At 41.0% G+C, this 26299-nt stretch overlaps 1 long non-coding RNA gene across 1 annotated transcript in view; it reads right to left on the bottom strand.

The window, feature by feature from the left end:
- Positions 1 to 26299, bottom strand: part of LOC144930767 (uncharacterized) — an 86396-nt gene that overhangs the window by 39718 nt on the left and 20379 nt on the right. The window contains exon 2 of the long non-coding RNA XR_013636126.1: positions 22937 to 23064. This is a non-coding gene — a long non-coding RNA (uncharacterized LOC144930767). The remainder of the gene's footprint in view (positions 1 to 22936; positions 23065 to 26299) is intronic.

Raw genomic sequence — 26299 nt, 5'->3', positions numbered from 1 at the left:
TGCAGCCACACTTTGCAAAGGAGTTTGTTTTGTTCTCAGAACAAGTTTATACTATTAAGCCAGCACATCCGGTCAATATCTAATTTACAGGAGCACACAAAGCACTGATTACCAACTGGGTGGTTGTAGGCAAATTGCAAAGAGGAGCATTGTACAACAAGAGCAGCAGGATAAAAAAAGTAACTCAAAGATCATCTGTTTGAAAAACAGATTACTGTTATTTGCTTGTTTGGCTGGACTACTAACAAAATCCACTTATGTAAGACCAAAGACCAAACCGTGACTTCTCACCAATACTCAACAGATACAACTCCATCTAGATTGTGGTTTATATTGCAGCTCATTTAAAGTGATGGTCTCAAAAGATAATGTTGCCCTTTATGAAAATATTGTCTTAGTAACTTTATTTAAGGCACCCAGAGACTACTGTGGCTTGGGGACCATATATGTCATTATATGTTTATAAAAAATAATGGTCCATTGACTGTGTAGATTAAGAGATGGAGTCAAGCTAAGGAAATTAAGATCTGAGTTTTCACAGAATTCAAGGTAGTTTCTGGACTGGTGTTCAGCATGGGTCTAACTCGAAGGTGAATGGTTCTCTGTTAGGTGTAAACCAGGAAATACCAGTCAAAGTAATATTTTTAATCATACATTCACCACAGGCCAAAATGGATTCCAAGATGGGCTTTGACATATGCCAGAAACGACCCTTAAAAACATGGTTGAAACCAAGGAAATTTCTGCTTTTCCTATTCTCCTCCATACATGTTGTCAATCTTTCACCTCTAATCCTCCTCTCTCCCCATCGACTTTTCATACCATCCATCTTGCATCCTACTCTGCCCCTCACCAGTCCCTGTCCTGAGGGACACAAAAATCAGTCTGTAATAAAGTCTAATGCTGACCTGTCACTCCAGTTTCTGATCAATAGATTTCAGACACTATAAAAAGCTTTTTAAGAGACCCAACCAATTACGAAAAGAGAGAATGTACAGACACACTATGAGGCTAGTCCTCTGAAAATTGTCCATATATTGTGGGCCAACATAAAAATTAAAGCACTCCAAATTTTAACGGATCTACAATTTCCCATGGTTATACTTTTGCATACAAAATGTGTAGGGTTTTTTTTTATTCTTGCAAGACAACTTCAGTTGCCTGTGCACTGTGTCTCCCATTCATCAATGCCTTCAGTGTGAACCTCATGGCATCAGTAAGACATTTCCATCCCCTGCATTCGCAATCTTGGAGTCTCTTGAGCCAACAAACTGTCAGATTAGTGCCAGCTTGTGACAGCTTTATGATATGTAATCTTGTTCACAAGCAAATGGTGTGAGACCTCCTCTTTGCTACTGCTGTCAAACTGGAAATACTTTTTTGTGACTCCCTGATAAGCTTACATCTTGAAAGCAGATCCCAGCAGAAAAAGGAGCATATCTGCCAACACAAAAAAACCCCATATAGTCACACTTAACTGTTTCCTCCTTTTACCTACCTAATAGCTTCTATTCTAAATTTCTGTTTAGAGATGATTGAATCAGTTTAGATTAATAAAAAAAACCCACCCGTCATCACCCCTTTGCATCAAACAGAACCACACCAGAACCATACATTCAGCTAACCATTATTAAACCCCCAGGCCTTCCATCGTTAAATTCTCAAATTAGTCATGATAGAAAGCACAGATAGAAACAACATACAAAAGCAGTGCAAGATTCCTATGCTGCCCCATCAGTGGTGCTTCCGCCAGGCTCTGCAGGGACCATGTCTAACCATGTGAAAAGGGAAGAAAGGAGTGGGTTAGTCTCCAAACCCACTGATCCTTGGCTTCATTGCCAAGGATGCCAGCAAAAGTAGCAGACATTTTGGTGATTTGGCCCTGGTCCAGAGGAGATCATCCCACAACCACCACAAAGCCATCAGCTGGTGTTAACATTCAATCACAGTAGAGCTCAGTTGCAATTGAACTAGCCTTGTAGAATACAGTGGGTTGAAAGGTGCCCGCCTGACAGCCTTGGAGACCAATCTTTTCGTCCGTTTATAGGTACAACTCCGCAGGATTCCCCCTTGCATTAGACTGACCTACCCTAGCACAATTAAACGGTCATCTGGACCAGATTATGCTGGGAGTGCTGCAGTTGGGGGGCGGGCAGGAGAGGGGAAATGAGAGGGTTCAGATGTGTGGTTTCTTGGGGGGGGAGGGGGCGTCCCTACCTGATCATATCCGTGAAAGAAGAGCTTCCAGAAACAACAATATTTTTACTGGAGATGAGCAAAAACTGGAACTGTTTATCTGAACCGCACTCACTTTGAGCGCTTGAGATTTCATGAATTAAACCAAGGATGTTCTTGATTATATATAAGATAAAAGATATAAAAGATGAGTTCCAGCGCCTAACTATGGCTGGCATTAAAATACCAAGAACATCCCTGGTTTTGTCCATTTTTTAATTTTTGGCAAAAGATAAGATACAAGTTCATTTCTGTGGCTAGTCCAACCCTTTGTTGAAATGCTGTAATTCATGAAACCTCAAGCACTCATTCACTGCAATCTTACTTTGAAAATCCATTTTTAAAATGACACACAAGGTGCACTAAGAGGCTAATTCAGAACCATGGGTGTCGGGACTCCTCCAGCTATTGAATTTTGCCTCTGGTCAAATTGACCTTGTAGGGAATCGAGTGTAGTTTATTTCCCCTACCAAATCCCTACCCACCCCTGCTGGTGGGGCTGCTCTCTGCCTCAGTGGATTACTCAACACTAAGGAGAACCCGGAGATCATCAGGAGCCAGGTGCATTAAAATATTTTCTCATTTGACCAGTGGTATTGTTTACAGAAGTGTATGATGGCCCCTGCTGGTACACATATGCATTAGTAAGCCTCATCAGTAGCTAAGCAGGAAAGGTGCTGCTCTGATATAGGGGTGACCTCCTGTACAGCCTTATCAGACAACTCCAAGGAAGAGGGACTGAGTATATTAAATAATTTACTTCCCAATTCTAAAAATTCCGGAATCTTCAGAAAGAATCATTACTTTGGATCTGCTGTGATTATTTTAATCAAAAGTAAAATAGAAAAATGTATTCTTGTTTCAAAAGTATTGTCTAACATAGCTGACATGAAAGACCCAATAAACATGAAGGTGAAGCATCTGTGACTCATTTCATTTCAAGCATAACCTTCATGAAAAACTTGCTTAATATTTTCACCTTCCTCTACTAAGTGCTGTGAAATGTGGTGGGCTTCAGAGCCCTCAAGAAAAAATCCTGTAGGTATCCACAGAAATCTTACTACATGAGCAGCCAGAAGGACTGCCCCTTTCACACAATGCCTGTAGTAAGGGTACCCGGGTGGGGGAGTACCACACTATTGTTCAGTCCTTGCTCTTTCTGGTGATATTGCAAATAAAGGTGTCAATTAGTGCAAATTAGTGGTAGTTTTTGTAATGTGGCTATTTGTCCACTAGAGTTAGACTGGGAGCTGTTTTCACATAGGTCACCAAAAAATTGCCAGACATTGGAAGTGATTTACAATGAGGGGCTAGATACAAAGAGCTACCGATGGCATTATCAATCTTGAGCTACTTAGGCCCTCTATTTAGCATTTTCTATATGCAATTGTGAATCTAATCTGTGTGGAGAACAGATATAGTTTTTCTAGTGGCGCTCACTGAATTCTTACCCTTTGATTTTAAAGAATGAAAGTAAGCATGAATTCAAGTTCAAGGGTGAAATCTCTGCCCCATTGAAGTCAATGGACGTTTTGGCATTGACTTGAGTGGGGCTAGAATTTCATCCAAAATTATGTAAAGCTGCAGTTACTTGATGTAATATTTAAAGTTAATCCAGACAATCCTGCAAACAGCTCTGAATGTGCTTAACAGCCACAACATACCAACTGTTTCTCTTTTTCCTGTCATGGTCAGACAGCCCAGTTTTGCTGTTTATCAGGTCACAAGTACAGATGCAAGTGACCTCTTCACTCGAAAGCTAACAAGTTAGGATTGTCTACTGATTTGAGTATCTTCGGGGAGGGAGCATTCATAATAAGACCTGAATAAACCACTTAATTTCTCTGTGCCTAACTTTAGACTTTTTTATTATTGTTCTTTGTATTACAATAGTGCCTAGAGGACCCGTTCCTCATTGTGCTAGGCACTGTACAAACACATAGGTAGAGACAGCCCTTTCCCAAAAAGTTTACAATCTCAATAAAAAAGGATAAGAGGAGGAAACAGAAAGATTAAGTGACTTGCCTAAATCACACAGGAGTTTATTGACAGAGCCAGGGAAAGAATCCAGCTCTTGAGTCCAAGTCCAGCATCTATTTACCAGACCACACTACTTCTCTAATCCAGATGTGAAATGAGGATAATCCTAATCTCATAGGAGTTTATTTTTTTAATATTTGAAAAGTGTTTGGAAATCCTTTGATGAAAGTTGCCGCTATATTCATGAAAAGTGTTATCTTGACACAGCCTGTAGTACAGGGGTTCTTAAACAGGGGGTCGCAAGGTTATTACATGGGGGGGTCATGAGCTGTCAGCCTCCACCCCAAACCCTGCTTTGCATCCAGCATTTATAATGGTATTAAATGTATTAAAAAGTGTTTTTAATTTATAAGGGGGGGTCACACTCAGAGACTTGCTATGTCAAAGGGGTCACCAGTACAAAGGTTCAAAAATGACTGCTGTAGTAACTAATGAATACACAGTCTCTGACTCAGCTCAAATCACTCTAACCCTGATCCAGGTCCTACTAAAGTCAGTGGAAAGTCATTGACTTTAATGGGAAACAAAGCAAGCCCTTGATGCTCATCCCCTTTACAGACAGTGCGGCAGGCAATCACATTTCATGTGTCAGCAATAGCAGTCACTGTCACCCTTCAAATGAGGTAGTGATGAAAAAGTATAAGGCTGCTATTGTAAACTTGGAAAGAGAGATGTGAGCACTCTATAAATGCCTCAAACTCCAGTGCCCAGAGAGGTACAGAGAAGTGTCAATAACAAAAGGAAAAGAACTAAGACTGGATTATTGGAACACTTGTAGTTTGGTACCAGCTGAGAAAAACTTTTGGAAACCACCTTCATTTACCATGGTTGCTAGGCTCAATGAAACTTAAGCACACACACACCCTTCAATTCCTGAGAGGAGGTGGATTTCTCTCTTGGAGAACTTTGTTCTGTGTGGAAACTAGATCAGTAAATCCCTAGGAATGTGTCACAGTTGACTGCAGCAGCTCATCTTCCATAATAGAATGTTAACCTCGCCTGCCTTTCCTCCATTGCCTCTCCACCTGACTGAGTATGAAATGTATGGTTATGACTCCTGAAAAGCTCATACTTACGCTTTCTGGGTCACTGACAGGCTAGTCTCCCTTTTGGAAGTTCAGCAATAAAAAAGTGTGATGGGGTGTACAAACCCATATGCATCAGGAAAAGGGTTAATGGGCTGCTGGGGACCCAATCAGGCCCACCTCAATCAGGTGCAAGTCTTCAAGGAAGGAACTATAAAGGGAGAGCCCAGCTCAGTTGGTGCCTGGTTGGGAGAGAGAACCTTGAGCTCTCACTCCAGGACAGTGGTTCCCAAACTGGGGTTCGTGAACTCCCGGGGGGGTTCCGAAATGTTACAGTGGGGTCTCGGGGGAAAATTCCCTGATGGCAGACAGAGCTGTCCCTAGGGACCCTGGGTAGCATGGTGTCAGCAGCCCAGAGCCCCTGGACTTCCAAGAGCTAAGCAGATCAAACCAAGCACATCTATCACACTGAGGAGATTTAAACTTCAAGACTCCTTATAAGAAATGGAAAGGGAGGTGGATATTTTGTGCTGTTTTTAAAATTAAATCGGCAGCTAGTATTGTTTTTAAAATTATTATAAAGAACAAGTTTAAGCTTTGCTGTAATGTGCGCTGTTTGCCTGGACTGCTCAAGACCTGAATGCTTGTGTAGGAGGAACTCTTGAGTTGGTTTCTTAAATACCTTCATGCTGTTTCACATCTGATACTCCTTGATGAAACATAGGAGCCTTGTCTTATAACAGGCTTATTCAAAGTGATACAAGCTATGAAAGTGAGATCTTGGAAGAGTGTTGCCGTTTTCATAATGTAATAAAATACTGTAATGATAAATAATAATTAATAATAAATAGTGTGTAATAAGCATGTCATTAAAAGCAAATTTTATATTTCCAAGATCACTGCTTTTATAATTTATACTCAGGTAAAGGAGAAAATCCCTGGAAATATTCATTTTTAGGAGGGGTTCGCGAGACTTGCATTTTAGTGAAAAGGGTTCACAGGTTGTTAAAGTTTGGGACCCACTGCTCCAGGAGAAAATGCAGCTAGGGCCAGGAAACAGGGAAGACTGCTACCTATCAGGTCCTCTCTGAAAGAGTTTACATTTCCTTGCGTTTAATTTGAATTTAGAATACCCCAGAAGGGGTGGAACTGTCACGTGACCTAGACGGTGAGCTAAGTCACCTCAGCCTGGAAGGTAAGTGTTGGAGGCTGGACGGAAAAGTGGAAGACTAAGAGGGAAACAGAGACAGAGCCCTGCCACGCCATGCCACTCCGTACAGGGGTGCCCAGAGAAGGTGCACAGCCACACCAAGATTCTAAGTATTTGTTTACCAACTAGGATTGGGGTTAAGTTTGGTAAAACTCAGGTAGAACAAGAAATGAAAACAGTACCTCTACACCAACAAAAAGAACAACATGAATCTCATTCATCCTCTCTTCACAGAAAGGCATTAAAATTCATTCTTGCATTCATGTTAATGCTTCACATTCATTTTCAAAAAGCACTCTTCAGTATTAACAACAGATGCTCCTTGCAACTAATCCCTCACACATCCTGTCATTTGTTTTGGCTTTCAAACTTGCTGCTTTTAATGGATTCTTTTTCCAAATAATGTGCATCATCTTAGATGCCGAATCACTGTAACAGATGGTGTGCTCCCCCACCCCCCCAAAAAACCCTTTCCTTTCTGATACACCTTTCCAAGCCTGTTGTTTAACTAGGAAATAAAAACTACATTAGAGAACATGTATAATGTGGCAAAGAGCTGCTAGGAGAGCACTGAATTGTTTCAGAGAATAAGGAAGGAACATGGTCTTGGCACTGGAAGATTACAATGTTAGAATGAGACGCAGGAAACCTGGGTTCAATTCCTGACAGTCAGACTTCCTGTGTGATCTTGGGCAAGCCACCTAATCTCCGTACCTCATGTTCCTCACCCATAAAACTGGAATAATCATAGTCCTGTCTGTTTAACCAGTTTGATTTTACACTCTAATAGGAGTACATCGAAACTTGAGCAGGGAGTGTGCTTCCCAGCACTGGTAGACATGCATGCCTTAGCTCTCCTTGAGCTCGAAAACTAAATATAGCACTGTAGCTGGGGTAGCATGGGCGTAGGCTCGGGTTATCTGCTCAAATATCCAGAGGGTGTGGGCAGGTTTGCACTAGGGCATCTCACCTGAGCACTGACCATGCTAGCCCTGGCTACACTGCTATTTTTAGTGCGCTAGCTCAAGTGGAACTAGTGCAAGTCTGTCCCCCTGACTGGGAAGCACACTCTCAGCTGAGTGTAGGCATATCCTAGGCGTATGCATAGCACGTTGGCACTGGGAACCCACAACAGTTGGATCCTCTAGGTACTCCTGTAATGAAACTGAAGGAGGATCAGTGCTTTCAAAAGCAGAAAACACGATCTGCAAGTTCGTCTGCCTCTGTTTCATAATTTAGTTGTATTTATAGGTAAACAAACTGAGCTTTCACTCACTGAGACCTTATCATCAGGTACCTTACAGAAGGCAAGTACCTCAACACAAATGGGATTCGATTATCAAACAACCCAGGGTGGCTGGCACAGTTTCTACTGTGTAACTTAATGAATGGGGATCATTTTACCTGCTACCTCGCACTGACAAGGGCTGGGTTGCCTTCCACAATAAGATCATTTTACCCTAATCAGTTGTTAACTGGTCATCACAAAAACTACAGAGATAGCAACAACTTGGTACCATACATGGACAGTGAAAGTGTAGCCAGGGAACCTGATCACCGTGTTGGTGAACTGTTTGTGTGTGATTAAGATACTACTCTCTTTCCTATGATAGGCAAAAATAGTGCATCAATAAAGAGCTCACTGCAAGAATGCTTTATAAAATCCAGCGTAAAAGCCTTGCATAAAAGTCAAGAAGTGGAACGTCTATTCACTTGCTATGCTCTCGGACCGTTTGATCCTACATACTTATAAGAAATTAAATTAGAGCTGATGAAAGTGCCAGATTGATAGCACTAAAAAGAGAAGTCCTCTATCTATCATCAGAGCACTTATAGAATATGCAGTGGAGTGCAAGCTTCCTCAGACACATCCCCTTTTGTACCATGCCACTGATCTATGCTTTGGAATGACATCCTCTGGGAAAGAAAGAGTATAATTTTCAGTATTTAGCTTTCCCTATGGAGACTGTCAGTGAGGATGTCAATTTGATGATTTTATGGTGTACAGCCACCAGCAACTAGACTGACATCACACTCCTCTGTGGCCCTGATTCAGCCAAACACTTAAGCATAAAGAAAGTTAAAAAAAATGGAGACAAAAAGATAACTAAAAGTATGCAAACTTCAACAAAGTTTGATCTAATTATAAGTGAAGGTTCAGACCCTGGGAAGCTATAAATGTGGTGACAAGCAGCATTTAAATGTATGCAAGTAGAATCACCCCTCCCCAATGAAAATACCAGATATAATTTTGCAAAGAGAAAAAAAGGAGCAAATGCATTAGCAGATGTACAAATAGCATCATATGAATTTTGGACACTGCTTCATCAGTAATTCAGCTGCCTCAATGGTGGTACATGTACCTGGTGCATTTGAATTTCTGAATGATGCACTACATTATCTTAGATGCTCTCTAGTATGATTGCTTAACCTACCAGTCTATTCTCTTTCCATTCCCAATAAGAGTCAGGCACTTCAAAGAAAGACTCACTAGACAAGACATGAACATCAGCATCAGGCATATGTCATGGTCTATGTGTTTTCCAATGCCTGACTTTAATCACACCTGACAGTTCGGCCTTGCTGCTTTGATAGCTAGCCAGCAACTACTCCTTCCCACCCCTAGAGAAAGCAGCTTCATATGATCTAGTGGGGAATTGTTTTGAAAAAGAAAAGGACAAATGAAACCATTTGCACTCCAATAAGGCAATCACAGCTGAATCCAGGATAATGGATTTCCACAGCACCCCAAGATTCTAGGTTCCAAGAGCATCTCTTTTCTTCCCTGCAGAACCCTAAGCTAGGTGAGAATAAAAGGTAAGAGGCGCAGTTCACTAATAAAGAAAGGCATCTGCGGCTGCCAAGTTTCCCCTTCACCAGAGTGCTGGCATTGCTCCTGGAAAGAAGGGGAAGAACAGTCTGTGAAGGTGCTTTTGTCTCAAATGGCTGAAACAGCTGCTGGAGTAATGAGGGGCTTTATTTCTCTCGCTCTTGGCCATGTTCAACAGAATGTGATAGGCTGTGCAGTGTCCATATGCATGTCACAGAGCAGAACTGGACTGGAGCTCTAAGGCATAAGGCTGGGCAGGAATACCTTAGGTTGGTTGGTTGATTTTTTATCCAAAATATGGCAGTTTTCCTCAACTTTTGAAAGTGTCAGATCAAGGAAGTGAAAATGAAATGAGGGTCCACAAAGGCTTATTAAAAATGACTGGCCATTTCTCGTTATTGAAATAAAAGCTCTGGAGCGGGCCACCGAGCGTAAAATCCTGAATCACGTCCAAAAGGGGCCAGGATTAAGCTGAATATTTAAGTATCTCACAGTGAGACTCATGTGTTGCTATTCATAACTGAGGATACCACCCAGGAAACTTGTTTTATAGTTGGTGTAACAAATATTTTACAAAGGGATTTTAAACAATGATCATATATGTCTTCTTCCAGGAATGCTGTAGGATTTAACCTTTATTAATGACTATGTATTTTGGGTCCTAGACAAGTTAACCTTGTTCCTTTAAAATCAGTAGTTTAAATGGGCACAGGAAAAGGAAGCAGATTCTGATACCAGAACAATCCCTTCATTTTGGGTTCCTGAATTGACGCATTGCCATGAAATTTGTGTCTTAACCCTAGTGGAGATTGCCTCAGACATGTATCCTGGATGTTATGTTCTGAATGTGATGCATGTATAATGGAGTATGTTTAGTCTCTTCTGAATTTGCACATATTTTGCACTTCTGGGCCATCATGAATACACTTCTCTGAGGTGTAACAAGGGTAATTAACAATTGGAACAGCTTACCATGTGATGCAAGTCACGCTAAAGGATCATAATGGTCCCTTCTAGCCTTAAACTCTGTTATTCTAATACATTTCAACCAAATTCATTTCTGTTTTCCTTTGCTGTAGTTTCATTAAAAGATTTGGTTGACTTCAGGACAGAGGTGGGTAGGCCCATCAACATTTTATCTTACAGAAGTTTTTTTAAATATATTACTGGTATAGTTTAGTTTAATTAAATATTAACTACTTCCAATTATTTATTCTGTCCTCTAGATGCTATCAAAAGACAAATAATAAAATAATAAATAGTAGGCTCCATCATAACACATGCTTAGCCTTGACACGCCAGTCAATCGACCCATCAAATAGCAGCAATTGACCGACTATTACTTGACTATGGTCAAACATTGTCAGATATTCCAGAAAGACTGTCCCGATATAGGTGGCTGCCTACCTTTTTGGTTTCGTTCTAGGGCTTGGCTACACTTGCAGATGTAGAGCGCTGGGAGTTAAACCAGCCTTCGGAGACTGCAGCAGGGAAAACTCTGCCATGTTTTTACACTGTCAGCTGCAAGCATACTGGCGTGGCCCCATTAGCAGCTCTTGCAATGCCACAAAACGCAATGCATTGTGGTAGCTATGCTGGTGTGCAAGTGGCTGCAACGTGCTTTTCAAATGGGGGGATGGAGCATGACAGGGAGGGTGTTGTGTGTATGTGGGGGGAGAGACACTGTGTTTGGGGGAGCAGAGTGTGTGTCAGGATGCTGTCTTGTAATTTCAGACAGCAACAGACCACCCCTTTCCCGCACCTCTCTCTCTCTCATACACACACACACACACAAACAGCAGGATTCCACAGTAATGGTTTGCTTTGTCCCAGAGCAGATAAGCATGCCTGCTGTCAGACATGGAGCTTTGAAAGGAGATAGCCTCAAGCCTGCAGCAGAGTTCAAAACAATGACAAGAGTGGCCACTTGACTTCAGGGGATTATGGGACATTTCTGGAGGTCAATCACAGTAATGCAACACGTTGTCCACACTGACACCCGGGCGTTTCAGCCGGGGTGCAGCAAGCTTTATGCTTCTCATGGAGGTGGATTACGAGGCGCGCTCTACCTGCAGAGTCCAGGCACTCTACATGCCTTGCCAGTGTGGACCCCTCAGGAGTTCGGGCACCCGGGGCTGATTTAATGTGCTCTAACTTGCAAGTGTAGCCAAACCCTTGTTTCCTTTTGTTAGCAAGTCTGCTCAAATGTCTTGTTCACTCACTTGACTACATGCTAATACCACCTGTTAGAAAAAGCTGAATTAACTAAAGGTTAAGAACCTTGATTGTCCGGAATCTTCTAGAACCAACATTTTTTGTATGTATGTATATATTTGTATACCAGGCCATCAATGTATATGGCAGCTTTGAAAGCATATTAAACAAGTTAAAAGACACAGTCCCTGCCCTGAAAAGCTTACAACTGAAACAGACTCGAAAAACATACAGAAACTAACTCAGAAGGGAAAGGCGTGTTCATGGTCATTAAACCTCCTCCCCCAACACAAGGAGAAAAGATGCCATTAAACCTCAATAAACTGAAGTATTGCAGTTATTAACCCCTCTAACGCCTCCCTGACCCTCATCAAAGCAAACAACCTATATTAAATGCTTATGTAAATAAGTCCCCCACCTCCCCCTTCTCAATAAAAAAATCCCTTCATACCTACCACCACATATCCCCAGCCAAACCTTGCTGAAAATATGAAAAATTCTATGCTAAGGATGGTATGTGATATCACATCTCTGTACAGGCCCCTTCCTTACTGCTCAGTGTTTCTCCTGCTAAGATTATGAGTCCACTGTGCTTACTGCCGGGAGAAGGGACCGCTGGACCCCTCCATGTCATCTGGGAGTCTGTAAGGTTACTGAGAGGCAGCATGCCCAGAAACATTTTGATTTGCTGGTATCTTCCGGAAGAGAAGCAATTCGAAACTGGTTGATTGAAATACAACAGATACCTCATAAACAGATACCCTAGAAGTAGTGAGACTTTAATAACAGTGACCTAATAAATGAGGCAAAATTGGGGAAAGCCCAAATCATTTGCATGGTATTCTTTTACTAGACATGAACATGGAAATCCTGTTAAAGCTAAGTGCAAGTTCTGTTGTTCTTAGTAGGTGAGACATGTAGACAGAATAGAGAAACACTTGGTGAATTCTTGTGGTACGTTTCCCGCTACTGTCAAAGATAGATTATTGCAGTCAAACAGCAAGAGAAGGAAAACACATCTGCGTCAAATTTTTCTTCTGTGCATTCTCCTTCTACTTCTCTTTGGCAGCAACTCGGGAAGCACAGGGTCTTCTGATGAAGATAATGATATGAGTGACAATGAAAGTGAAACTTTCTATTTTTTTATCTTCGAATAAGAATTTTGCTACATCATCTGCTTCAGGATCAAAAACTCCTATTCCTGGAAAGTCTTCAAATGTTCAACAAAGTGGTATTAAGAGGTTTCTGAATAGAATGTCCCATGACCAGAACAACAAACTTAACCATACACTTAATAGAGGTATTAATGCCAGCAATCCATCATTTTAGGTAGTAAAAAATCCTGATGCTAGAATTTTTCCATCAGTTGTATCGAGTTTACAAACTACCAAGAAGAAAACAGCTTGCAAGAAGTCTTCTGAATGCTGAAGCACATGAAGTGAAAGAGAGAGTGAGCTGGTGTCCTTATGGCACATGCTCCTCACGTGTTTCACCTGTCCGACAGATGAAGCAATATTCCCAGTGAGGGTGCCATCAACTTCACCACCAGTGCTTTACTCATTCCAACTGAGCATCAGCACACAGTCCAATATATTGCTGATGGGTATAAAAACAATCAGTGAATTGGGCCCACAAATCCTTATTTCGGTTGTGCTGGCTAATACGAAAGCTGCTTGGGTGCTGTTGACAAATAAATATCTATACCTTTGTGTTGTGGATGTGCTGCCCCGGCGATGCAACTTTTTATAGGTGATGTTGAAAATCTGACAGTTTTCTCATCATGTGCCAGAAGAGAAAAGCATTATCAAGTTTTTCAAAAATAAACAAGTATCAGCAGTCATTTTTCAGTGTCATTTAGTGCAGCACTAAATTTCATGGTGGAAAGTGTTGTGCTCTCTTTGCATTCTAACTACATGGGAAGAAATTCTTTTAACTACTTCATATGCAGAACAAAATTCTTTGATTTGGGGAATCATCCATTCAAAAACCAGAAATAAACTGAAGATCTACCGCTGGGAAGCGGGTGACCCTCTATGACAATTTAAGATTAGAGAAGAAAGTGGCATATGTACTGTTGACTCACAATTCATCAGGTGAAGAGAAAGGAGATGTTGGTGGATTCGATGATGGGAATGGAGATACAGATGAAGCGGTTAAAGCGGATAAAGAAAAAAGATAATGAAAAGCAAGATAGTTGAAGAGTTGGCCTCCTGACTTCCTAGCGTAAGTGCACTTAAAGATGACTTATTTTCTTATAGTTATGTGTTTGTTTTATTTCTGTTTAATGTCATTGTTCTTTTGCAACTTTCACATTTAAATACTAACCTCACATAGCAAAAAAGATAATTATTCTTTCACGTTTTAGAACTTCATTTCGTTGTGTTTCACGTTTTTCTGAATTAAAATAGCACAGTTAACAAAACTTTGTTTTGTAATTAGACATAAGCATGCCAGGCTAAGAAACCACAAAAAGTCTTACTCTTTTTTGTTACTGTTCTAATAAATTTGTGCTTTGAAACATCTGACCTTTTTTTTTTTTTTTTAACATTATCTGACAATATTTGACCAATGTTTGACCAGTCAATTGACCAACTATTTTTGGACAGGTCAAATGACTAGCCCTGCATCTGCTTCAACTCTGACCGTTGGAAAGGTACTCCACATCTCCCTCACCAAACAAACAAATAAATTAAAAGTAACACCATATATCTAGCAGGCAGTACTATGCAAATATCTGGGGAAATGACAAGATTAAACACGGATATGTGGCAAAAAAAGTAACCATAAGAAATCACATCTTTTGTCTTGACTCTGCAAGCCTGATTATCAGAGACCTATCAAAATATAACAAAGGATTTATTTGTCATAATATTGAATGTATTGAGTTAAACACAGCAGATTCAATACAAACTGGTCACAAATTGCCTTCAGAAAACAACATGAGGTGTGTTAAGATTTTTTGGGGGGTAACAGGAGGCCATCAATCACTTTACTCTAATTATAAAAGAGAACATAGATCTCCAAAGCCTCATAAACCATAGAAAGACATTCAGCATCCTCCTTCTTTTTGATTTCTCATTCTTTCCCCAGCTGGTGTTAACCCTGACAGCCTGTCTCTTTGTGTTAGCCTCAAACTGCCTCTCTATTCTCAGTTCACTCTGGGTAGAAGAGACTTCTGTTTGCTGGTCTTACATATTGCTAAGTAACATTTCTCAATAAATGTAAAGACTTTCTGTAGGTCAGCTCAATACTTGAATATCTTGGCTTCACGCATAGATGAAGTCAATAGTACAAGAGAAAAACCTTTTGCTTCATCAGTTTTAAAGCATTTGTCATGGGAAAATGTTTCTGTTGAGTATTCTTCATCAGACGGAGGGAGGTAGCATAATTGCAAGGTTCAGTGAGAATGAGTTTAGCTTTTCACGTTTACTTTCTTGCTCTTAAGATGGCCTCTAATGGTGATGTTTCTCTGTTTAAAATAAGTGCTGTGAGATGTCATCTCAGAACTCCCTTAAGTGCAACAGAAGGAGAAGCCAACTTCTAGTTTACTCTTGAAGTAGTTGTGATTGGGGTGGGAGACATAGGGGCACGTGCAATGATGTGTGTCCCAGCGAGCTCCCCGGAGTAAAGAGTTTGTTCCTTTTCTTTCCTTTTGCCATCTCTTGCTCTCCTCTAAGTGTATTTATGTCACCAAAGAATTTCAAATGGGAGGAGTCTAATTATAGAATAAAGCCCTCCCATGGGTAGGGTTATGCTAATTAAGTAAAACCAGGGTATATATTGTATCTGGTGTATAATGGAATTAGCAGGTGTCCATCACAGTTTTCTTATGCGTGGTATCAGATTTTCTTCCCCATGGTGCAAAGCACAAACAAAAGGGAACTTAATTAGCCATCTGCTTGCTGAGAAAACAAGGGGAAATTGTATTGTTACATCAGAACAACATACAGGTATGCTGCATGTTTGAATTTGATGTGAAATGGCTTCAGACACAGACACACTATAACTCATCAGCAGGATTTTAATCCAGGGCGGTCAGCATCAAGAGCACAGGCTACTAACAGTTAAGTGCAGAGGCAGATGACTATGCTTTTGGACTGCCAGTTCAGCAATGCACTTAAGTACATACTTAAATCCTACTGAAGTACATGGTACTGAAGCATATGCTTAAATGCTTCGCTGAATCAGGGCGTTGGTGCTGACAGTCCTGGATTTAATGCCTGCTGACTATCTGTGGTGACTGTATGCAGACAAGGTTCATTTAGATCTGAGGTGGGGGGGGGATGTTCAGCCCATCTTTAGCTTAAGGCTCGTAGCACACCTTTTCACAGTATAAATAAATAAATACTAATAATAAACCAGGAAAACTATATGCTCTCTTATCTCTGCATCTTAACATTTTAAATTCAAAGTGTATACAATTATGTATGGAATAGTTCTGAAATATGATAAATCCCCTACGTAGCAGCCAACATTTTGCTAGCAATTATTGTAATGACACATTCTAAGTATAACTGAAAAATAGGGTGAAACAACAACAAAAAGCCATGGCTTAAGAAAGATGTAGTTATCCAACACAAATAAACCAACAGAGCAGCCTTCAATTATTTATATTAGAAGCTTAGCAAGTCAAACTAATATTTCTCAATAAGATGATATGAAGCTGAGCTGGTGAGCTGAAAGTCTAAAACCAAGCAAAATATATTTTCTATAGGAAAGCACCAGCCTCCCATGAATTGCTAAGTTTAGTCCTTAGAGCCAGACCCTAGCTTTGTCTTTAATAGGACAGCATAAATTCCCATCAACATCCACCAATGCATATATGAACTCCTTTTACTACCAGAGGCATTATGGTCAGCTGGATAGGCTGCAGGACAGCAAGTCAAGAAACTTTTGATCTGTCCAGAGGTCTACCATGACTTTCTGTGTGACCCTGATGAAGTCTCTTTACATATCTGTCCCTCAATTTCTCCACCTCCACAATGAAGGTAATACCTTTATAATAAGGCTTTGACATCAAGATTTGAAAAGTGTTCTATAAACACTACATATTAATAGATCAGCTGTTATCACCTAGACAAATTGAATCCTCCATCAGCAACACACACAAATATTCACTCACCAACAACATTGTTCATGGATATATTTAAACCCAGTTAAACTATCTAACCATTGAATTAATCAAAGTCTCACATCTCGACTCCAGTGTGAAATAAAATTTTATATATATTTATATACATATAAAATCAAATACAAACATATATACATCATCATTCCATTGCATCATAATATTTATATGGCTGCTAAACAACTAGAGCTAAGGGAGTGGTTTTCTCCTCATTAAAATATGTGCAGGAAATATATTCCCTTTTCTGGGAAGAAATAAAATGGTATTGGGGCTCTTAGAGTCTGAACAATTTCAATGATTTCTTGTGGGAACACTTTCAAAATGATTTGTGCCTTTCCTGGCATTCTGCCCATAAATTTTTGATCTCTGTTCCAACAAATGAACTTTGGCTTTTCTAACAAACTTGTAAATTTTCCCTGTTCTTCTCTCCAGAAATGATCCTGAGTAAAATACTAGCAGTGGGTGAATTAAAGGTGATGCAATTCCACCCCTCCATAATGACAGGCATTTGTGAAGATGAAAGGGCATAGAGCCCAGGGGAATCTTAAATATTACTTTCCTGCAGCAGTAATAGTTATGGGAATATTCAAATATTGTTTCTCCAGTAAAATTATAACACCTCAAACAGAGAAGATCAAATTTTAAGTTCCTTTCTGAAGTTTGAGACTGCCATCAATCTGTGCATGGTACTATGCTGAAACGAAGGGGAATGAGGAGTGCAGGGCAATAGCAGGATTGGGCTGTTAAATGTTCTGAATCTGAACCCTTCCTGCCCTATTGCACATTGCTTAGGACACAAACATGGCTCCGCCATCCCTGTGTACTCCTGACCATTCTTTGCTTGCCCTTTGCTGTTAAGTCCCATAACTTTTTCCTCTCTCAGGGAAAGCCCCGTAGGGGTCCCAGGCCAGTATATTATAATGTTAAACTGGAAGATGTTTCCTGTTTATGAGATACCAATCATAAACAGGGTTGAATAAACTCTGAGTTAGATGTTTATAACAAATTCAGAAGTCAATAGCCAAGGAGTTTACTAGCCCAAGGTTTTGTTAATAGTAAAGCTGGCTGGAAAATAGGAAAGGAAACAAATTCTATCGTTTCCCTTTCTGTTTTTGTCCTTCCCTCCATCTTATTCCCCCGCTCCAGCTTTTCTCTTCTGCCCAGAAGAGCTGCAATATAACTGTTCACATTTTGGTTCAAAGCCACACTGAGGCAACAGGAGAATCCCAATATAAACAATGTATGTGCAAATCCAGAATAGTTATTACAAAGGCTAGAGTCTGCTGACTGGTAAGGATGGAAGAGGAGTCTGAGAACTAGCCCAACTGTTGCTACTGAAGTAATTTTTTACTTGTATTGCGGTAGTGACTACAGATTCCTATCAGAGATACACTATATTATGCACTGGACACACACATAAACAAAAGCCTCAGAGTTTATAAACTAAGTCATGGGCATAATATCCTTTGACTTCAAAGGGAGCAGAGATTGGGCCTGAATGAAGGAAATGAATCCTTTTACCTCTCCATGGTTTAGATCTATTTCCTCCTCTAGCATTTTCAGCTTGCTTTCAGACTGAGAAGCAGAGGCAAGGGGCTTTGCTGTTGGCAAGCAGCTTGAATATTCCAAATAGAGAAACCAGCCAGAGTAGAGGATTACAATATCCAATCAGAGCACAGAGGTTTGCATAGTCACAGTTGATTCATTGAAAAATAACTGAACATTGATCACATATCAAGTACCTACAACTTCTATGCAAAAAAAAGCTAAATGCACAACTCTATTATGGGAGGTAAGCCTCAATACTCATGCAAAAACAATAAAAAGTATATCATGTATTCCTATAACTGATTATTACAAATTTCCTTACCCTTCACCAAGTTTTAGGAGATACTTACAATTTCTTTCATGCGCAAAACATTTGGAGAATATAACTCACTTACATTTTTGTTACTTTTCTAACTGCATAAAATATTCAAGCTAATAAAATTCCTAGGAGATCCCTATTTTCTGTCAGCATGACAGGTTCACTGCCTCAGCAGCCCCTTGTGCCAGGATATTATGTTTCAGGGGTTCTTCTCCTCTAGTACCCCCCATCATTTATTGTTTTGGTTCTGCAGCAGTCTGCTGCTTCTGTGGTGTGGCCTTTCAATGCAGTCCCCTTCTGGGGTAGCAGAAAATGTACAAACAGAACAAACCCAAATTCTAGTGGTCTTTATGCCAGGCCATCAGCCCCCAATTGGGACCCATCTGTCTTTGCTTGTAACTTCCCCTCTTGCTGGGGGAGTGGCAGAGGAACCCAGGCCCATCCTCTCCTCTAAGATCAAGCCCAGAAACCCTGGTAGGCAGCTAAGGACCATGCCTTCCAATCCCTTGCTGCCTCCTTTGGCTGCTCCTACCTTTTCCCTGTTGGTCAGCATCCCTCACAGGCTGCAGACTCCCATATTCCTGCTGTGGAATTCTATCTCCTCGTGTGGTTACTTCCCAACCAGCTACTCAAGGCCAGCTTCCTCATGGCCACTGCCAGCCTCTCTGGCAGTGGCTTTGTCATATTTCAGAGACAGGCTCTCACTCCATCCTTAACAGAGGAGAAGTCCTCCCAGCTCTCCTCCTTGGAGCTGGGGGTGTAATTTAGGCAGGCTGTAAAGCCTTAGCCAGCTTCTCCTTCAGCTGGCCCCTTTTCCCCAATTAGTCCTCAGGTTCAAAGTTCAGCAAGCCAATCTTCTCCTGCTACTATCTGCCCTGCTATGAGGGAGGAGACAGTAGATATGCTTGTCCCTTTTTCTCAGCTCATCTGCAGTTGGTTGGGAGAACGGGAAGCCTGGCCCCCTACAAGGCTCCTGTCCTAGGCCCTTAAACAGACAGTAATGGGTTTTCTTTCCAAACGCTATTTATCCCTGGGATAAATGCAGCTTTATAACATCTATTTTGCTTCAATATTCTATACTGGTTTTCTTCTACATTATGTTTTGAAAGGTGTATATAAATGTGAGTTTTTGTGATTTGTGTTTTGTTTAGAATATGTGATAGAAGTCTTTAATTGCAATTTGTAAGCTATCATGTAAAAGAACATAAGGATGCTTCAAAGAGGAGTGCTGCCTGAGAGATGGTGTCAGAGCCATAAACTAAATAATAAAAAGGGATTTTCCTTTACAAGAAAATTAAATCCTTCAGTTTCAAACCACACAAAGTCTAGACATGTCTGTATGAAAAATAATTTATTTTATAAACACTTGAAAGTCTTCATTCTTTAAACTCTAAAGGAAAACATTTATTTTTGGGAAATGTTTTGTAGAAGACCTGTGTTACTTCTAATTCATGTTTGACTATCCCTGAAATGTTTAAGAGGACATATACCTCTTTTGAGAGTCTCAATTGCAGTGTTGTTGTAGCCATGGTGGCCCCAGGATATTAGGCAGACAAGGACCCACCAACCCAAAGCAGCACCAGACACTGATAGAACAGCAGATGCAAAACTTGCGGACATCTCTCCACAGCTACAATGATCAATACCCAGCACAGCACACCTTTCAAGATCCGTGAATCTTATACATGCCTAGCACAACATGTGGTGTACCTCAGGGATGGGCAACCTTTGGCACACAGCCCATCAGCGTAAGCCCCTGGCGGGCCGGGACGGTTTACCTGCAGCATCCGCAGATTCGGCCGATCACGGCTCCCACTAGCCGCAGTTCGCCATTCTAGGCCAATGGGGGCTGCTGGAAGTGGCGGCCAGCACATCCCTCAGCCCGCGCTGCTTCCTGCAGCCCCCATTGACCCGGAACAGCGAACCACAGCCAGTGGGAGCCGCGATTGGCAAAACCTATGGATGCTGCAGGTAAACAAATCGTCCTGACAGGCCATGTGCCAAAGGTTGCTGATCCCTGGTGTACCTTATCCAGTGCACTAAATAATCCAACAACTTTGTGTGTGAAACCAAACAATCACTACATTCTCAAATGAACCCATGCAGAAAAATTATAAAAGACAAAAACACTGTATCATTTGTGGGTGAACACTTTTCACAAAACAATCACTCCAACAATCACCTCTCAGTCCTTGTCCTGAAAGGAAACCTGCAAAACACCTTCAGAAGATGAGCCTGGGGACTTAAATTCATAACTTTACTAGTTACTAAAAATCATGGTCTTAATAAAAAGACTCTGGATTTATGGCTTATCAGAACAATCTGTAACCCTCTAACCCTTTTTGTCCTATGTTTGCAGGGTGTTAATGGACCACTGCACCTTGAATGGTCCCTTAGAATATATGTTAAACTATTTATGCTTAACAATCTGTTCCACATTGTACTTAGCAGTGATGCTGGGAGTACCTTTCCCAGATCTGAAGAAAGGCTCTGTGTAGCTTCAATGCTTGTCTCTTTCACCAACAGAAGTTGGTGCAATAAAACTTAAAGATATTGCCTCACCCACTTTGCCTTTTGAGATGTATATTTTCCAATATTTTGAACCTAAATGCAAACCTTCATCTAATAACTGCCCAATGCCATCGCCATATAAATAGTAAGATGATTTATGTAAAAATATAGCAAGATAATTTGATGCTAATGTAAGAAGGCATCTGAGTATAAAATTATCGATATTAAGTGGACATTAGTTATTTTACAATGCTTAAGCAATTTCTTGCCAAATTGAGAAAAAGACAAGAATCATCTCTCAAAAGACTGGTAAGCAGAACAGTGACTATTTATGTGTAAAGACAAATATTAAATATGTTAAAAAAGACAAAGTTGAGAGCTAAAAGACCTTTATATAGGCAACAACAGTGTTTGGACTCATTTAAAACAAAATTCCAATTCCTATTAAGCCCTGGTGGAACTAAAGAGATATCTCAGAAAATGAATGGAATAGAAGAAAGTTAACATTTTATACTTTAATGATCCACTGCGAAATTTCCCACAACAAGGATAAAGGCAATTCATAACCTGCTACGAATACATCATCAGATTGCATATTCAGGAGCTGAAAATACCAACAAGACAATCTCATGAAGGTGATGAGCCAATGAATGGATGACAGCAGCTGATATTTAAATCTAGCCAATCCCCGGAAAGAGGTGTGCTTTCCTCCTGCAGTGAAATTATGGAAAGAGCTACATATAAATCTCCGTGGGATTTAACTTTAATGACTATTAGGAATCTTAAATTCATTTGTCTGTCTCAGGACCACTCCTGGAATACCTTCTTTTAAGTGACTCCTGAATTGTGTAGTTAAGCCAACCTAACCTCAAATGTAGACAGTGCTAGGTTGACAGAAGAACTCCTCCCATTGGCATAGGTAGCATCTACACTGAAGTGCTACAGCGGTGCAGCTGTGCCATTGTAGCATTTCAAGTGTAGACAAACCCTCAGATACCCTAAGACAGAACTCTCTGCTGATATGAGGAACAACATATTTTGGTTGTAATTACCAAGGGCAGGTCGACACTTAAAACGCTGCACCGGCCCCGCTGCTGTAGCGCTAAAGTGAGGTGGGTGAAATTCTGTGGCCTGCGTTGTGCAGGAGGTCAGACTAGATGATCATAATGGTTCCTTCTGACCTAAATATCTATGAATCTATGAATCTATAAGACGCTTAAACCTCTGGTCCTCATGGTGGCATTTCAGCACTTGACCAGTGCTGAAATGCCACCCTGAGAAATTCTTTGATACTGTGGAACAAGTGGTAGCTTGTGCATCTCTTCCTTGGTGAGTTCTTACAATACAAGAAAAGAGAGAGACAGCTATTGAGAGGTAGACACTTTACAGCACTTCGCAGCTGCTACAACAGCCTTGGTGACTTTTCAGTGTAACAGTGTGAATCCTTTGATTATTTCCCAAATCAGAATACAAGGGGGAAGATGAGGGGGTTGTTGGGATTGTTTCTATGCCTTAGAGGACACCGCAATGAAAAACAAGAAAAATAATCACAATTATTCATTATTACTATATTACTGTGGGGCAGAGGGCTGGGGAAATGAAGCTGTGGTGATAATATGCACACAAATAAAACAGCAGAAACAAATGAAAAACATGTAAAGTTGCAGTGACAAGATGGTTGAGAGAGTGAAGTGAAATGCACACTTGGACATTCAGCCAAACACACAACATACTGTACTATATATGCCCAGAGGACTTTCACACACAAGCCATACTAAAAGAAATTGAAATCCATTTGTTCACATAGTAACACTGACCTGGATCAGCACAAGCCTTCTGTTTAAATTAAAGGACCAACATAATGTCAACTACTTACGGATGTGACTGTTCACAGGGGCTTTGTCCACGATGACAGTACAGGAGACGACACTAATATTCTGTTCAGCAGGGGCAGACTGACTGAATATCAAATACCATCCATGCTCTCTATATAATTTCCTCCATCTAAATGAATATATAAAACAATATAATCAGATACCATGCGCCTGGGTGCAGTAATAAGGACACACAAGTATTGGAAAACCTATATGTTTTAGCAAAGAATTAAATCTTTGCCAACGCCTTCCCCATTCCTCTCCCTCCCACAAGCGAGTTTATACAGGTATTGTTCAGGCAAACATGGCAAATCATTCCACAAGAAGCTGACACATTCAATACTCTAATGAAGGACAAAGATTAGAGTTCAATACCCTCCACCCTTGTCCTGCTGATAAGCGAGAAGCACTTTTGCAATTAGAGGTATCAAATTGGGAAGGGAGGAGTTGGGTGAATATAAGAAACTGGCAACAATTTTAACAAATAAATTATTCAGTCAACACTATCTACAGGGTAATAATACTTAGCTCTAATAGCCCTCAAACTGCTTTATAGTCATTAATTAGTCCTCAGAACACCCCATGGAAGAATTTTCTCCATTTTACTGAGGGGAAACAGAGGCAGAGCATGCAGGTGAAATTGCCTCAGAGGAACTCTGCCATAACTGGGATTAGGGACTCAGGAGCCCCTGACTAGCCATCTTGTGGCCAGGCCGTAAAGCTCATACCTGTTCAGCCTGAGGATTCAGAAAAAAGGACATTTTATATATATCCTGCATAACAGATGAATATTCATTACTTTAATTAAATAAGTAGTGATAAATGTGCTGATTACCCAAACTTAACACTGACCCAGGCTGTGACATTATCTGATTATAATATGACCATGCAAATCATTGTTGCTACCATGGTTATATAATTGCAACAAATCTTATACAAAATGCATCAAGTAAGGTGTCAATAGAAAGGGTATGATTTGCTAGTTATGCTTTTGCTATCTGTATGCATGTACCATTTTGGTATTTGAAGTTATGATTGTTTGCTCTATACCTGTATTTCAAAATGTTTGCTCCTGGGTAGCGCCCACAAGGTAGTTAGCCAGCACATCTCGGAGAGACTATTCAAATTGAGTAGCCCATCAAAAGAACATTTAACTCACAATGGAAGATGCTCACCTACCCTGAATTGACTTTCCTGGGAACTTGCTGTTTGAGGTAGAGGTAATGGCTTCTACTGTGACTAAGCGGAATCATGCATGGACCTTGCCCATGTGACTCCAAATACCATCTTGTCACCTGTGAATTTCCATGAGCTGTGCTGAGAGCTTTGTTTGAAACTTCTTGTTCGCCAGTATGATGAGACAGTTTACTTTTGTTGCTGGTTTGGTATATCTTATGGGGGATTAACCACCAGTTTTGGTGTGTATCTGCCCTATTTTTCAGCAGTTTGTCCTGAATTTGGCATTCTCACTTGTGACCCACGAGGCATGGTTACACAGGCTCCAGCATGGAATGAGGTTTGGGAACATAAGAACTGTTATGCTCCCAGCTGCCTCTGGAATTGCCCTGGTCTGGTTGGCCTTCGTCCAGAAGCGGCTTCCTGAGGCTCTGGGTTTTGTTGCTCCTTCTCGTGCACCAGGAGGAGGGCTGGGGTTAGGTTGCTAGATCCTGGTACCGGCTGCTGCTTACCCTGGACTGGGACTGCAATTAAACTGCTACCTATCATCAACTGAGGATGCTCTGGCCAGGCTGCTGGACCCTAGCTCGGGAGTCTGGCTCTTGCTGCTCCGTTTCCCTTATATGCCTGGCTGGGGGGCACTCTGTCTGTGGTCCTGCCTGCCACTATGGCCAGAGAGCGATGGTTGAAGCTCTAGGCTATATATCTATGGTTAACGTCCTCAATCTGAAAGGCTCCAGCCTAGTATAGCCCTAATCATCAAGAAATATCTTCGAGCGTCTCCTCAGATCTCCAAATCTGGAGGTTTAAGCTCCAGGGCAGGGGCTGCACAGAATGCAGCTGAAAGTGGGATGCTCCCAACCACAAAAGGAGACCTTGCAGGTTTGTACCCTCCTCTCAGTTGCACAGCTGCATTCACCAGAGTCATGGGTGAAGAGCATTCACTGATAATCTACCCCTCTGGGGAATGGGCTCTCTACCTGCACGAGGGCAGCACAGGCCGTGTTAAATGCCTTACAGCAACAGTAAATCCCAATACTAGGGTCTCTTTTCACCCTGCCCAGATTCTAGCTGTGCCAGAGGAGCTGGTGACAGAGCTTGCAAGATGCGGGAGGGTTTATCAAAACAACAAGCCCTTTAAAATTAATTCTAGAACAACAGAAATCAAACTACCTCACATGCTTTCTTTACAGAATGCGTAGCACCAGCTGCAATCAGGAGACTCCCCTTTGATCTCCCAACCTTTGGCCATTCAGTGCAGAGTGAAATTTTTCACAGACCTGAGCGACGTAGCTAAATCAACACAGATTTTAGGTCTAAACCAGACCTTACATTATTTTATACCTCTCCCACTAGGGCTGAGGACCACAGAGCCACCTTAATCTGAAACAACTGCCGAGCCCATTTGTCAAGCCAAGTCCTGAACATCAAACCATCACAAGTAAAAAGAATAGCCTTTTCAACGCTAGATATTCAGGCTGATGGTATGAATCTCTAGGGCCAGACATCTCTTTGGAAAGTCTATTTCCCCAGTGACAGCGTATAATGACATATATTGACCTGTCTTCCACCTCAGATATATTAGACTCTGGAGGGCATAAATCTTAATATATGAGCAAAATCGATTCAAGCTTATTACAACACGTACATATTGACTTTGTTTTAGTAGTTGGCCAAAGTTTCTTCAGAACAGTCCCATGATCTGATTAACAGGAAAGTTACAAGGCAGGCGGTTATACCTAGCTTAACCAAATTAGCTGGAAAAGAGTGTTTCTCTCGCCCCTGCCGTAAGGATGTTAGACAACAATACACAGCGTAGTATAAGCACACATACTGCTACTATATATCAAGACAAACAAATGGCAAGCATAGATTAACTAGGTCTGAAGTTACAGTACTTCTGTGCAGATTCACATATAAGTGCCGTTAGCAGTAAGTACGGTTTTGGTTACTGACGGCCAGATCCTCAGCTGGTGCAAATCAGCACAGGCCTAGTGAAATTAATGGAACTATGTCAATTTACACCAGGTAAAGATCTGGCCCTGAGAGTTCCCCTGACTCAGAGACTGAGCATTAAGTTATTTATGTATGTATAACAGAACCTAGTGGTGAAGCTAAGCCTATTGTCTTTAAACACCAAATACTGGGAAACTTTATGCCGTGCATTAACCTGTTCTGTGGAGCATTCT

The sequence above is a fragment of the Lepidochelys kempii genome, chromosome 7 (assembly GCF_965140285.1).
Source record: "Lepidochelys kempii isolate rLepKem1 chromosome 7, rLepKem1.hap1, whole genome shotgun sequence".
In the NCBI taxonomy this organism is placed as follows: domain Eukaryota; kingdom Metazoa; phylum Chordata; order Testudines; family Cheloniidae; genus Lepidochelys; species Lepidochelys kempii.
The sequence above is the reverse complement of the archived record's forward strand: the minus strand, read 5'-3'. Positions and strand labels throughout refer to the sequence as shown.